At 37.7% G+C, this 12,809-nt stretch overlaps 1 protein-coding gene across 9 annotated transcripts in view; it reads right to left on the bottom strand.

Annotated features, from left to right (window-relative positions):
- Positions 1-12,809, bottom strand: part of ODAD2 (outer dynein arm docking complex subunit 2) — a 244,586-nt gene that overhangs the window by 186,633 nt on the left and 45,144 nt on the right. For 2 of the 9 annotated variants that reach the window (XM_082385957.1, XM_082385964.1), the window contains one exon: positions 418-1,391. The exons of 2 other annotated variants lie outside the window; for them this stretch is intronic. The gene's annotated coding sequence lies outside the window, so the exon portion shown is untranslated. Of the gene's footprint in view, positions 1-417; positions 2,704-7,500; positions 7,566-12,809 lie in introns of those variants that run through there. 5 more of the 9 variants (XM_082385958.1, XM_082385954.1, XM_082385959.1 and 2 more) reach the window with 5 other exon arrangements.

The following is a 12,809-nucleotide window of genomic DNA, read 5'->3' as shown; positions in this document are numbered from 1 at the left end:
TGTTTGGGTGACTAGTCGTCTTTTGCCCTTCAACTCTGTAATATTATTAAAGATATAGAAGCCAAGAGCATTATCCTTTTTGAATAATGGAATGATGGATACCATTATTTGCGATGAAAATTAGTTCTACCATTCAGTGTGATTTTTGTAAGAAAATAAATAAATTAGGGTTTTACGGTGAGATGATTTGTCTTCTTTGGTGACTGGAGTATATCTCGGAGGCTTGTAAAGTGGAAGAAGGATGATTGTAAAAAGGTAGGATGAGAAAACCGGGCTGAGGCTTAGTGCATAGGAACGTTTTTAGATACATAAATTTCAGAAACAATTTGGAATCTGGAAATTGATTTCCTATAAAGCGTCTACACCCACAGACCCTTTGGCAAGAGTTCATGTGTTCCCAGTTTGGAAACCACTCACTTGGTTCATTGATGGAGCGTCTCGTGCCCCATATTCCTCTGCCCTTTGCGGTCTTAGGTCACACCCTCCAATACGCTCCAGTGTGGATTTGCACCGATCACAATGTGCCAGAACTTATTAGCTTTCAGCGTTGGGGTCCTGAAGAGCATTTATTGAGGCCACTGGCATTGGTTTTCCATATTGAAATCTTCCTTTGTCTTTCTCGGTGATTCGTATTCTCATCCCTGTAATATTACCTGGCAAGTGTTTGGGCTTGAGCAATTCTGCTCTGGGTTTTGTCACTGGATTAGAAAACAACAGCAGCAGCAATAGCAGCAGGAACAAAACTAGACTCTAGGGATCGCAAGCAGATTGTAATCAGATATCATAGAACAGAAATTAGAATGTGTGCATTCTCTCTGAGAGATATTGCATTTACTCAATTAAATTTCCTATAGAGGATTTTAAGCACAAATGGGACATTTTGCAGTTTCCACGAACGTTAAGTTCTTAAGGTAAAAAAAAAAAAAAAAAAAAGAAGTCTAAATGAACCTAATTAATTTTCTGTTTCCTTCCTAACTGGCAAATCAGCTGAAAGAGGCAGAAGCACAGATTAATAAACCATATGCAATATATTGCCAGCTGTCATTTGAGGAAACTATTTTTTCTTCTGTCTTATTGATTACCTAAGTGTTATAGTAACATCACAGGAGCTCTTTGGGATTAGGAAAGCCATGATGATTTTTCTCCCTCCTTTGCAAAATTGTCTACTTCCTTAGTTTCTGTAAACTCACTCTGTATTAGTTAAGATTAGGTTCTGGTGTGAGAAAGAGACTCCAAAAACAGTGACTTACAGAGGACAGAAGTGTATTACAACAAGAGTCTGCAGCAGTGGTTCAACTCCACAAAGTCCTAAGGGACCCAGGCTGCTCCTCCCCTGGGCAGGACCCACATTTCCAAGGTCTGCTCCATCTCCAGACATCAGGACCACATTCCTGCCAACAGGAGGGAGGAAAGCATTAAAAGGGGCAAAGGTCATGCACTGGCTTACTTTTAAGGAAACTGCTGTACCACAATTCTACTTATATCTCAATGGCCAAAATTAATCATATGGAACATTTTTGCTTTTTACATTTTGAAGCTATCGTAATAGGTACATAGAGATTAAAAATTTTTTTTTTGGCCATGCTGCACCGAGTGGCATGTGGGATCTTAGTTCCTTGACCAGGGATAGAACCTGCACCCCCTGCACTAGAAGCACGGAGTATTAACCACTGAACCACCAGGGAAGTCTCTTGTTATCTTTTCTAAGGATCCAACCCTTTTATCATTATAAAGTTAACCTGTTTTTCTCTAGTAATGATTTTTGCCTGAAAGTATATTTTTTCTGATTTTAATAGAGGTACACCAACTTTCTGTTTGGTGTTTTCCTGGGGTATCTTTTCCATCCTTTTACTTTCAACTTTTCTGGAAACTAACATTTTAGATATGTTCATTGTAACAGAATATAGCTGATTTTTAAAAAATACATCTGACAATCTTTGGGATTGACATGTACACACTGCTATATTTAAAATAGATAACCACCAAGGATGTACTGTATAGCACGTGGAACCCTACTCAATAATTTGTAATAACCTAAATGGGAAAAGAATTTGAAAAAGAATAGATACATGTATATGTATAACTGAATCACTTCGCTGTACACCTGAAACTAACACAACATTGTTAATCAACTATACTCCGATATAAAATAAAAATTTTTTTAATAAAATAAAGTAAAAAAATAAAAATAAAAATATAGTCTGACAATCTTTGTGTTTGATGAAGGCATTTAATTTATTTACATTATGTGAAATCTTATTTTGTGCTTTCCATTTGTCCCATCTTTTCTATGATTCTTTTTCTCTCCTCTGTTTCCTTCTATTTGAATTGATTAATTTTTTTTCTAACTCTGTTTTATCTACTATTATTTGGAAGTTGTGCACTCTGATACTGTTCCCCAAAAATAACAGGCATCATTAACTTATCAAAGTCTCAAGTTAATCAGTGTCTTTGTTCACCTGCTGAGCCCTCATCCCTCTCAGAGCTGTGTCCCTTCTGGGATAACATGCTGTTGTGCTCACGCGTTTAAATTCCTTTAACCCCTTAAAACTTTGATATTGCTGCTTTATACAGTCATCATTTCATATTGTTTGTTTCTGTGCATGTATTTACCGATTTCTCTGCTTTCCATTTCTTTTAAAAATAGAATCACTGAGGTATGATTGACATACAATAAACTGTACATATTAAAAGTGTACGGTTTGAAAAGTTTCAACGTATGTGAAACAATCACTACAGCCAGGAGAATGAATATATCGTCACCTCCAAAAGGTTTCTCAGGCCCCCTTTTAATCCTTCACTCCTACCTCTTTATTTTATTGTTGTTGGTGGTATTTCAGGCAGAAGCCTAAATCCAAATCCTATTACTCTGTCATAGCTATTATTGAACATCTCTCTCCGTTTTTTTTTTTTTTTTAATATTTATTTATCTGGCTGTGCCGGATCTTCGTTGCGGCACGCGGGATCTGTTTTTAGTTGTGGCCTGCGAACTCTTAGTTGCAGCAGGTGGGATCTAGTTCCCTGACCAGGGATCGAACCTGGCCCCCTGCATTGGAAGCTCAGCGTCTTACCCGCTGGACCACCAGGGAAGTCCCTGTATCTCAGACTTTGAATCTGAGATCACTTTCCTTCTCTCTCTTTTACACTCTTTAGATTTTTCCCTTAGTGAAGGTCTACTAATGGCAAATACCCCTCAGTTTTTGATGGCCTGAGAAGATCACCAGTTTGGCTTCATGCAGAAAAGATACTTTTTTCTAAGAATAGAGGTCTAGGTTAAAAATAGTTTTCCCTTTGTACATTGAATATATCACTTCACAGTCTCCTGGCTTCCTTTTTGCCATCAAGAAAGCAGCTGTCTGTTTGTTACTCCTTTGTAGATAGTACAACTCCTTTAAAGATCTTCTCTTTTCTTTGGTGCTCTACACTTTCACTATGATTTTTCTAGTTGTGGGTTTCCTTCGTATTTATCTGCCTGATTTTCGCTGTGCCCTTGAATCTGACAGAAGATACTTTTCAACAGTTCTGGAAAATTCTCAGCCATTTTATTCTCACATAATACCTCTGCTCCCCTTCTTTCTTTTCTTCCTGAAGCTCCAATTAGGCACGTATGTACTCTATCCACAAATTTTTTTACCTATTTTTCCATATATTGCATGTCATTTCTGTGCAACCTTCTGGATAATTTCCTCATGACTATTTGTCTTTGAGATCACTAACTCTCTCCTCAGCTGTGTCTCATCTACTGTTAAGCCCATCCATTGAGGGTTTATTTTGTTCATTTCAGTTATTAGGTTTTTCATTTCCAGGTGCTCTATTTGTTTCTTGCTCAAATTTGGTCATTTTATATAGTTTATTCTCTGTACAGATTTTCAAACTTTTATTTCTTTATACATACTAAACATAATTATTTTATATTCTTATAATAACAATATCTGAAGTCTTGTATTCTTGCTGCTTCACAATCATGGTACCTTGTTTCCCTGTGTGTTGAATGGTTTTTTGCTGTGAGCTGCTCATTTCCCTTGGAAATTTGTTTTTCAAGGAATTCTTTGGGAACTGGGAAAAAAAGCTTCCACCACAGAAGATTGACCTTTGCTTCTGCCAGATACCTAGGGTACTATATGTTTAAGACTACTTTAAACTACTGGTATCATCTTATATATTTGATCTGTAATTTTTCATTTAACAGTATATCATGAAATTTCTGTCATTCTAGACAAATTCACCTACTCACTATTTTTTAATGTTGTATAGCATTCTATAATAAGGCTATATTATAATTTATTTAATCCTTCAACTGTTGACTTTTAAGTAGATATCACTGAAAATGTGTATCTTTATATACATAGCTTTACATGCTTGCCTAATCATCTCTAATTTTATATATATGTCTATCCTCTAATCATATATGTTCATATTTATTATTATTCAATAATATATATTGAATGTATTCATTTCAAATATATATAATACATACATTATAATATATGTATATATATTCATTCCAGAAAGTTGGACTGCTATGGCAAAGAAAATGTGTACTTTAAAAATGTTTCATACATACTACACATGACCTTCCAGAAAGATTCTATCAATTTACAGCCCACCAATATATACCCATGCCCCTGACAATACTAGATGTTATCAATCTTTAAATTTTGCTGATTTGATGAGAGAATATTATTGTTTTAATCTGCTGATATCTTACTACTAATGAGGCTGAACATATTTGCTTACTTCTATTGACCATTTGCTTTTCTCTTCTGTATGATTGCTGTTCATTTATTTTGCCCATTTTTATAATTTTTTCTGAGTCATTTTCCTATTTGTAGATAGTCTTTGAACCTTACAAATTTTAACATCTTTCTTTTAAACATATGATCCAGGAATAACTTTTACAATGTAAACATGAACTAGTATAAATTAGAATTGAAATGTTTTCTTAATAGATACTGTTCTTGGGGCAAAGATATGCCGTGAATAATTGTTGTAAACAGTGTACATGGTGATAGTCCCCTCCATCCGTTCTTTGGTATTCTCAAATTTTACACCATGAATGTTATAGTGCTCTTTGTGACTACTTTTAGAATCTGTATTTTTTCATTTCCTGTTTCTGGTCATTACCTAAAGTGAGTGCTTTAGTTGAAGTGAGTGGGTATTTGAATTGAGGCAAAAGAGCCTATCAGTGAGTAGTGATTGTATATTTTATTGTTGAGAAAATTTAATCTGATTGCCTCCTCAATCTTTTAAAAAAGTATTGGAGATTCATGTACTAATAGTCATACTTAGGGAGCTATTTCTAGTCAGGTTTCTAATGCTTTACTAGAGATATACTTATCTTCAGAGACCCTAATTTTTTTTTTAACTTCAAGTGTTTAGCATGTAACTAATTTTCACCAGATGGTTCCATCTTCATTATTTATCTAAAGCAGTAATATTTATATTTAACAACTATTGTTGGAGAGAGATTATAGCATTGTTGGAATTTGAAGTTTTACTAATGCATATTTTACTGTTTTGGAAAATGTCTACTATTTCTAATGACTGTTCAAATCTCTGTTTCTTATGAAACTCATACTTGGCTTCTTCAGTCAATTCTTTCGGGCTATGAATTTTTTGCAAAGTTATTGGGAAAGCCATTTTCTGACAATTATAAAACACTGACTACAGCTACTGATAATTTTTATAGGTTTTTATGATGTGAGAGAAATTTGACTTTGCATATTGAAATAAACTGAAAATTATAGAAAGTTTTTTATTCTTCCATAGGAATGCTTTCCTTAATGATAGAATACATATCATATGAAATGATATAACATCAAAGATTTTTTTAAACTGCTTTGAATTCATAGTTTATATAGTGCATTTAAACCAGGAGCATTTAGGACTTCACCAACTCAAACTGGATAAGTATTTAGAGGAGGAATGTGTAAATTTTCTTAAAAATAAAATCTATATGTTAAGAAATAAAATTGGTTAAGAATCATCAGGGCTTAGAAATTATATTTTTCAGAATTTTCCCAAGCAACTTACTGATAAACATGCTGAGCAAACATATAAATTCATCTGATTCAGGATTGATCCAAAGGTTAAAAAGATGACAAAGTCTTAGCAAATTTTGTATTTCACTGACTATCTGATTTAAACACTTTAAACATTCTTTGGCATTTAAATAAAGTCAAGTATTCTGTCTTATTTATTATTTTCAGAACATATAATTTAAGATTACAAAAGTTTAAAATATATTTTTTAAAACTCAGATCCATTTGATCATTCAAAATTAATAAAAGGAGACAGGATGGTAGGGGAGGATGATACTGAATTGCCGTCCATGCTTCAGTATGAAAATGGCCTGAAAGAATAAATGACTGCACATAATTGGCTTTCTCAAAATAAGTTACTGACTAATAAGAACTATAAACCTTGGACTTCCTCAGTTCAATGAAAGCATATTTAACTGCTGTGTTGTAAGAGATGCTGGTCCTTATAATTGCTATAATCAGACTATTTGGAACCTGATGCATCCAAGTCAAAGTTACCTACCTAAATTATCAAGCAACTTCTGGAATTCTCTGGATTTAGGGGTAGTGTATCAGCCAGGGCCAGAAGAGATCAAGATCAAAAGGGAGCCAACACAGCAAACAGAAGAAGAATTCAGAAATTCTGGTGTAGGAATCAGGTCAAATCAAAAGTAGGAACTTGGGCCTCTGGAATTACACCAGTACAACCAAGATTACAGGGAAGGTGAGTAGGCAGAATTCAATGGGTTACACTTTTACCCCAGCCCAGTATCAGAGAGATACTATCACAGAAAGAAGAGAGAAGAGGGCCTTACCTTGTAATCTGCCCCAAGGTGAAATCTTCAGCTACCCTAAGGAGTCTTGAAAATATGTCCTAGTCTTAGTAAAACTGGAAAGCTAGCTTGTATAACTGAGCCTAAACTTTATAACAATAAATGTGTCAGTCACATTAAGTATTGTGTTTGGCATATATAACTATTTACTATTATTTACATATCATGAAGACAATCATATACTTTTCTTTTTAAAATCTTTTCATGGTCTATGCTAAATATTTATTAGAAGCAACGTCTATGACTGTTTACAAACTAAATACCATAATTTGTGTATTACTTGGCAATGTGTAAGCAAAGAATCTTGTCAACTCTACATTTTGCTTTACAAAAATATTTAATTAACTTAGGTCTGTACTTAAATCAGTACATGCAAAGTTCAACAAGGCATGAAAATCAATAAGTAAAACTACATTTTGGGAAAACACTACCTTGGGGAGAAAATGTTGTAGTCTTCCATTTTCAAGCTGGCATATACAACCAATTGAATTAACTTTCAATTGTCTATTAAAAATTAATTCAATCTGATCTAGAACCAAAATACTAACAAAATGCTTACATCTGCAAAAGTTGAAGGAGTAGATGTTTCAGTCAATACCATTTTCTGTATTTAAAACCAGAAAGTGACATCAACAGCCCTCAACAACTTACTTATTGTCGTATTTTTGGTCTCCAAACACATCCGTTTAACATGTGCACTGAACTTTCAGCCCTGAGAAGAGAATCCCAAACATTCACTACATACATATGTCTATGATTACTTCTGACCACAACAAAACTTTCAAATGAAAGTGAAAAATAAGAATGTAAAAGGTTTGTTTCTCCATCTTGCTATTTTGTTTATAAGTACACACACACACATTAATATTAAATTCACAAAACAGGATACAAAAATTATATGTAAAGTATGATTGCAACTATGTAAACAATGCATATGAAAGAAAAGGGAGGCCAGGAATCCACTAAAATTGTAATAGTGGTTATGCTAGGGTTATAGAGCCACGGTGTTTTGCTTGCCTTTGTCTTGACTTTCCAAATGCTCTGCAACGTGGTGATACAACTGTAATTCAAAGCTCCCTTGTCTTCTTTATCGAACACCCCGAAAGACTTTACTCAAAACGATACGTAGTGATCAATGTGCAGTGTTTTGGCAATTTGGTAGGAAAGGAAAAGAGCCGTTCACCGCTCATCCCACGTCAGAATTTGCAAGTCCCTTTGAATGCTCTTCTCCAGAATCCCTTCTGTGCTTTAGTACCAGGAAGGCTCTTCTTCCTTCCTTCCCTCTTCACAGCACCAAATCCCTGCCACCTTACTGCTCAGCCTTTGGCCTCCAGAATGCCACGCCTTCCCCGTCAAGTTTCTTTCTCTTGAAATTATCTAGGAAGGTTTAACTATGCCTTACCTTCTGCCTCTACATTTGCTTATGAAACCCATCCCATCAAGGTGCTCAGAAAACAAAAGGATTTTGCAGTCACCAGGAACCCCCCTCATTATGTTTCTATGAGTGTAAACTGGCATGATTTTTCCAAGAAGAGAATACAGCAATCTCTCTGAAAATGCAAAATATACGTACCTTTTGGCCTAAAATCCCACAGTTAGAAATCATCCTATAGAATTAGTCAAGAAAGTTCACCAGTGGAAAATGTACATGGATGTTTACTGCAACAGTGTTTGTCATAGCAAAAAACTGGAAATATCTGAAGCATCCACTGATATGGTACTGGTTTAAACATATACAGTATATCCATGGGAGGGACTATTACACGGCTATTTTAAAAGAGTGAACGAGATCATACTAATCTAGAAAGCTCTCAAAATATATTGTTTTTTCTTTTAAGTCAAGATATTAAATAATCTTTAAGTATTTTTCAGAGGGTAAAGTGCAAGCTATCTACTAAACCAAAGACCCTAAAAAGAAAAAACAAGACTATGGAGGAGGACAGTTGGCCCAGCAATGAAGTCTCTTGGCCTTTATCAGCATACAGACTGCAGAGAGGGGAGCAAGGCCTGAGAGGTCTTGCTAACCTTTCCGGCCCACGTGCTGTGGCCACGTGATCTTCTTTCGGGAGATGGCGTTAGTGGTGCAAGTGGCTGATGCGACCACCACAGCAGGTAGTCACAGAAGCCAGCAGATCCCACCTCCACAGCTGCCTGCAGGTTGCCCTGCTATGACCCACACGGGGCAGTACCTTGGCCAGGACGGGGGCAGGCTGAGACCTGCCACACGGGAGTGTCTGGTGAATTCGGCCACACTGTGCACTTTTCACTGCTTTGGCCTCATGGATTCCTGTTTCTTGGGGAGAAGCCAGATGGACCTGATTTTTCTGGTGAGTTACCATCACATATGACCTATGTTCTTTAGTTTCTTTCATTATATCCCTTTGAGATGCTGAAACATCAACCCTATACTTTAACAAATAGCACCTGGACGTTCTCATCTCGTTTCTTTGTGAAGCAATCGCAAAACACTTTAGTAAAAAAGATTTATGACAACTCTTCTATTTTTTTCCATTTTATATGTCTGCTAAATTCCATTTTTTAAACATAGAGAAAGTCACTGGTGGAATCGCAATGTCTAGAAACGTTAACTTCTCCGTAAAAATAAGGCCACTCAAATCTTGTTAAACTGATATTGTATTCATTGTGCCTTTTAATGCCCACGTTCATTCCAAAGGACTTATAAAATGAAATCATCAAAAAGTTCCCAGCTGCACAAGTCTTTTGAAACTTTTCTGTTGTAACAGAGTCTGCGTTACACATTACAAAAACATGCAAGGGGGCTTAAAGATAGTTTAACAAAAAGACTAGAAAGGGAGACTCTCCAGGTGGCTTTTTAAGTGTGGAACATAATAAAACAGTGTTTGGAAAGTATTAAGCCAAGATGTAATAACTAGAAAACAAGAAAGTCCATTTATAAGCTGAAGTGTAACTTTCAGTCATAAATAGAAGAAATATTGAGAATGCAAGGGGGAAAAAAAACATGAGCACTTAATAAATGTGTAACAAATAGACTAAAAGCCTTCAGATGTAGAAGAGCAATATGACAGTATATTTTGGACCCATCCTTCTGAACCTCTGGCCTAAGGCTTTGAGTTATATACTATATCAGTCAGGACCTCCTCAAGGAAATCACTTGAGTATTTAAAACAGAGAGGCTGATGCAGGAAACTGGTTACCCAGGGGAAGGCAGAGCTGAAATGCCCAACAGCAGACAGGGAGACACCCCAAGGTTAACCCTAGCAGGAAGCCACCACCATCCCTGGGCCAGAGTGAGGATGCAAAAAGGTCACGGGGAACCGGAGGGGAGCTGGACGCGGCCCACTATTGCATCAGATGTTCCCAGGGTCAGAAGGGAGCAGGAGAGATACTGGCTTCTCCCTCCTTCCTCCCCGACCTCCCGCTAGTGTCCGCCCCGCCGGTCCCAGCTGGGGACTAGCTCACAGGGTTCATCTGTCCCGCAGTACAGGGGAGCAGATAGACCCCAGGGCAAACGGGTCCAGGACCAGCACAGATGCTGTCTGCGTTAGCAGATGCACACGCGTCCTCCTTTATGTGCAGGGGAGAACTTCCCACGGGGAGGGACGTGCACGGCGCTAGGATGACCAGGGACTCTCTCCTGCTGTGCGACACTATGCTCAAAGCAAGCATATTCACCCCTGACTGCTCCTTGTGTCCTGACAGTGTTTCTCTGCTGCATTACTTAAAGTAATATTTCAGTTTGGCCGTGCACGTTTTTTAAAGGGCTCATTTGGCTTGTATTCTGGGTGTCCTGCTGTAATTCATCCACTGACCTTTGGGCAGAGCACACTTTACAAGCACACCAGAGGCAGGTTAAGTGGAAGCCCAGCTGAGCAGCTGTCCGTGACACCAACCAGTGAGAGACGCTAAGAGATCAATGGGGCATTAAAACATCGCTGGAAATGTCACTAGCTGGGGGGGGGGGGGGGGAGAAAAAAACCAAAAAAAACAAACCAAAAAAGGCCTTGCATTTCCCAAAATTCCTCCAAAGGAGATAGAACGCACTTTATCTGGTAGAACGCTTGAATCCACTTGCAGACACTGCCTCGTCCATGCCCTCAGCCAAAAACTGCTCTTGGGAACAAACCGAAAACTAAATCCCAACAGTAAAGGAAATCCATTGACTCATATAATTTAAAAAAAGACGAGTCAAGGTGACCTTCAGGCGAGTCTGGATCTGCAACCCAGTGACATCCCCAGGCCCATGCCTTCCTCACAGTTGGCTCATGGCTGTTGGAGGACAGCCAGCGGCCTGTCTGCGAGGAGAGAAAAGACCTCTTCCCTCGACACAAGACCTTCAGGCCACCAACAGTTACCGGCCAGGCTTGGGCTTCTTGGGAAGTACGGTTTCCTTAAAAATTTACTGTTTCCTTCCCATTCATCTGGTCGCTACTGCATAACTTAAGGTGTTTGAAATGGACACGGGAGTGGGAGGGGTCAGGACTAAGCTTACTCATATTTCTGAGAAGTTCCCGCCTTCCTGCTTTCTCTGGCACCACCTCAGCTTGTGAAGGAGAATTAGCTCTTCCAGCCTTGAGAGGCTCCAAATGTTTGGGCCCCCCCCCCCCCCAGACACCATAGACAGCCAGTTCCCCAGAAAAGTATCTCTTAGCAAAGCCAGACCATGGAAACCTCTTAACCATTGTGGTAAGGACTGCTTATTGGTCAATTTAAATTCAAAAGGAAACATAAAAGGATACAAATAGATTATAAACATTTTATGTTATTCATCCATTCATCAGTAGTTTGGTATGAGGCCAAGGCTTTTTCTTCAAGTGTGGGTCTTTTCTCACATTAAACTTTAGACGTAATGCATTGAAGCGTAAGATTTACAGTTTCTTTTATTCTGTTTTCTTTTAATGTGGAGTGAGAATTTAAAGGAACTTGTGAAGTAGAGGAGAGAAAAATCCTTTTAAATTTTTACAATTTCCCCCAATTTTTATAGTTTGAGACCAATATTTAAGCAGTTGACTTTTATCAAGTCTTTCCAAAGCATTTAATCTAGTTTTCCTAGGAAAAAAAAAACCCTCTACTGTCATACTCATAGTTCATTGGTTTCTGTAATTCTTTATTACTTACTAAATTATTATGTTACAATAAACATAACTGGCATAAATAAATTTAGGAAAAGACACAAGTAAGTTGGGTGGCCATAAAACTCAGTTAGTGGGAACAGGTGTACTTGGTGGGTTAAGGGCAACACCTATACCCACAAACATTCTGAGGACCATGGGCTTCAGTCAAGATGTTTTACAGGAGACTGGAGCATATTAAGTGGCCAAGCAATCAATTCAGCAGATGCTAGTTAAGACAGCAACTGCATTACACTCCCTTTCTGCTTTCAGAAAAGCCACCTGCAGCCTAAGTGTGCTTGTACTGCTCACATAAGACCTAACTCAAGGTCACAATATATATTCAAAATCTCCAAAATCCTGATTTTTTTTTTTTCCTACCAGATGTCAGTGTCACAGCGTTGGTAGAAATGTACTCAGAGTCCCAAAGCACAGTAGGAAATATTTTAACCCACTCTTTGCTGCTACATACAAAGGTGTCCAACTTCCCTGCTTGGGATCTGTATGATTATCCTTGTTAGCCTCCAGCCTACCTTCTCAGCTCACACAGTTCCACATTTTTAAATCTTCTCTTTGTAACACCTCATTTTATGTTAATAAATTCTGTACGCATTGTAAAAATACTAGAAAAGACTTAAACTGGCTTAATCGACAAAATATATTGGCTCAAACTTCAGAGGAAGAGCAGGTTTTAGGCAAGGCTCAGAGATCCAGTGTATATTTGTGTAGATTGTGCATTGCTCAGAGGTGCCTGGGCAAGGGGGCAAGTGGGAGCTGGATCCAGCTCACCATCCATATGCCCAGACATGGATCTGGGTCTACCTGGAGGAAGGGGTGCCATTTTATTCACACAAAGGAACCTCTAA

The sequence above is a fragment of the Balaenoptera borealis genome (genome assembly GCF_965194805.1).
Source record: "Balaenoptera borealis genome assembly, chromosome: 3".
NCBI lineage: Eukaryota > Metazoa > Chordata > Mammalia > Artiodactyla > Balaenopteridae > Balaenoptera > Balaenoptera borealis.
Note: the sequence above shows the minus strand (reverse complement) of the source record. Positions and strands in the feature narration are given on the sequence as shown.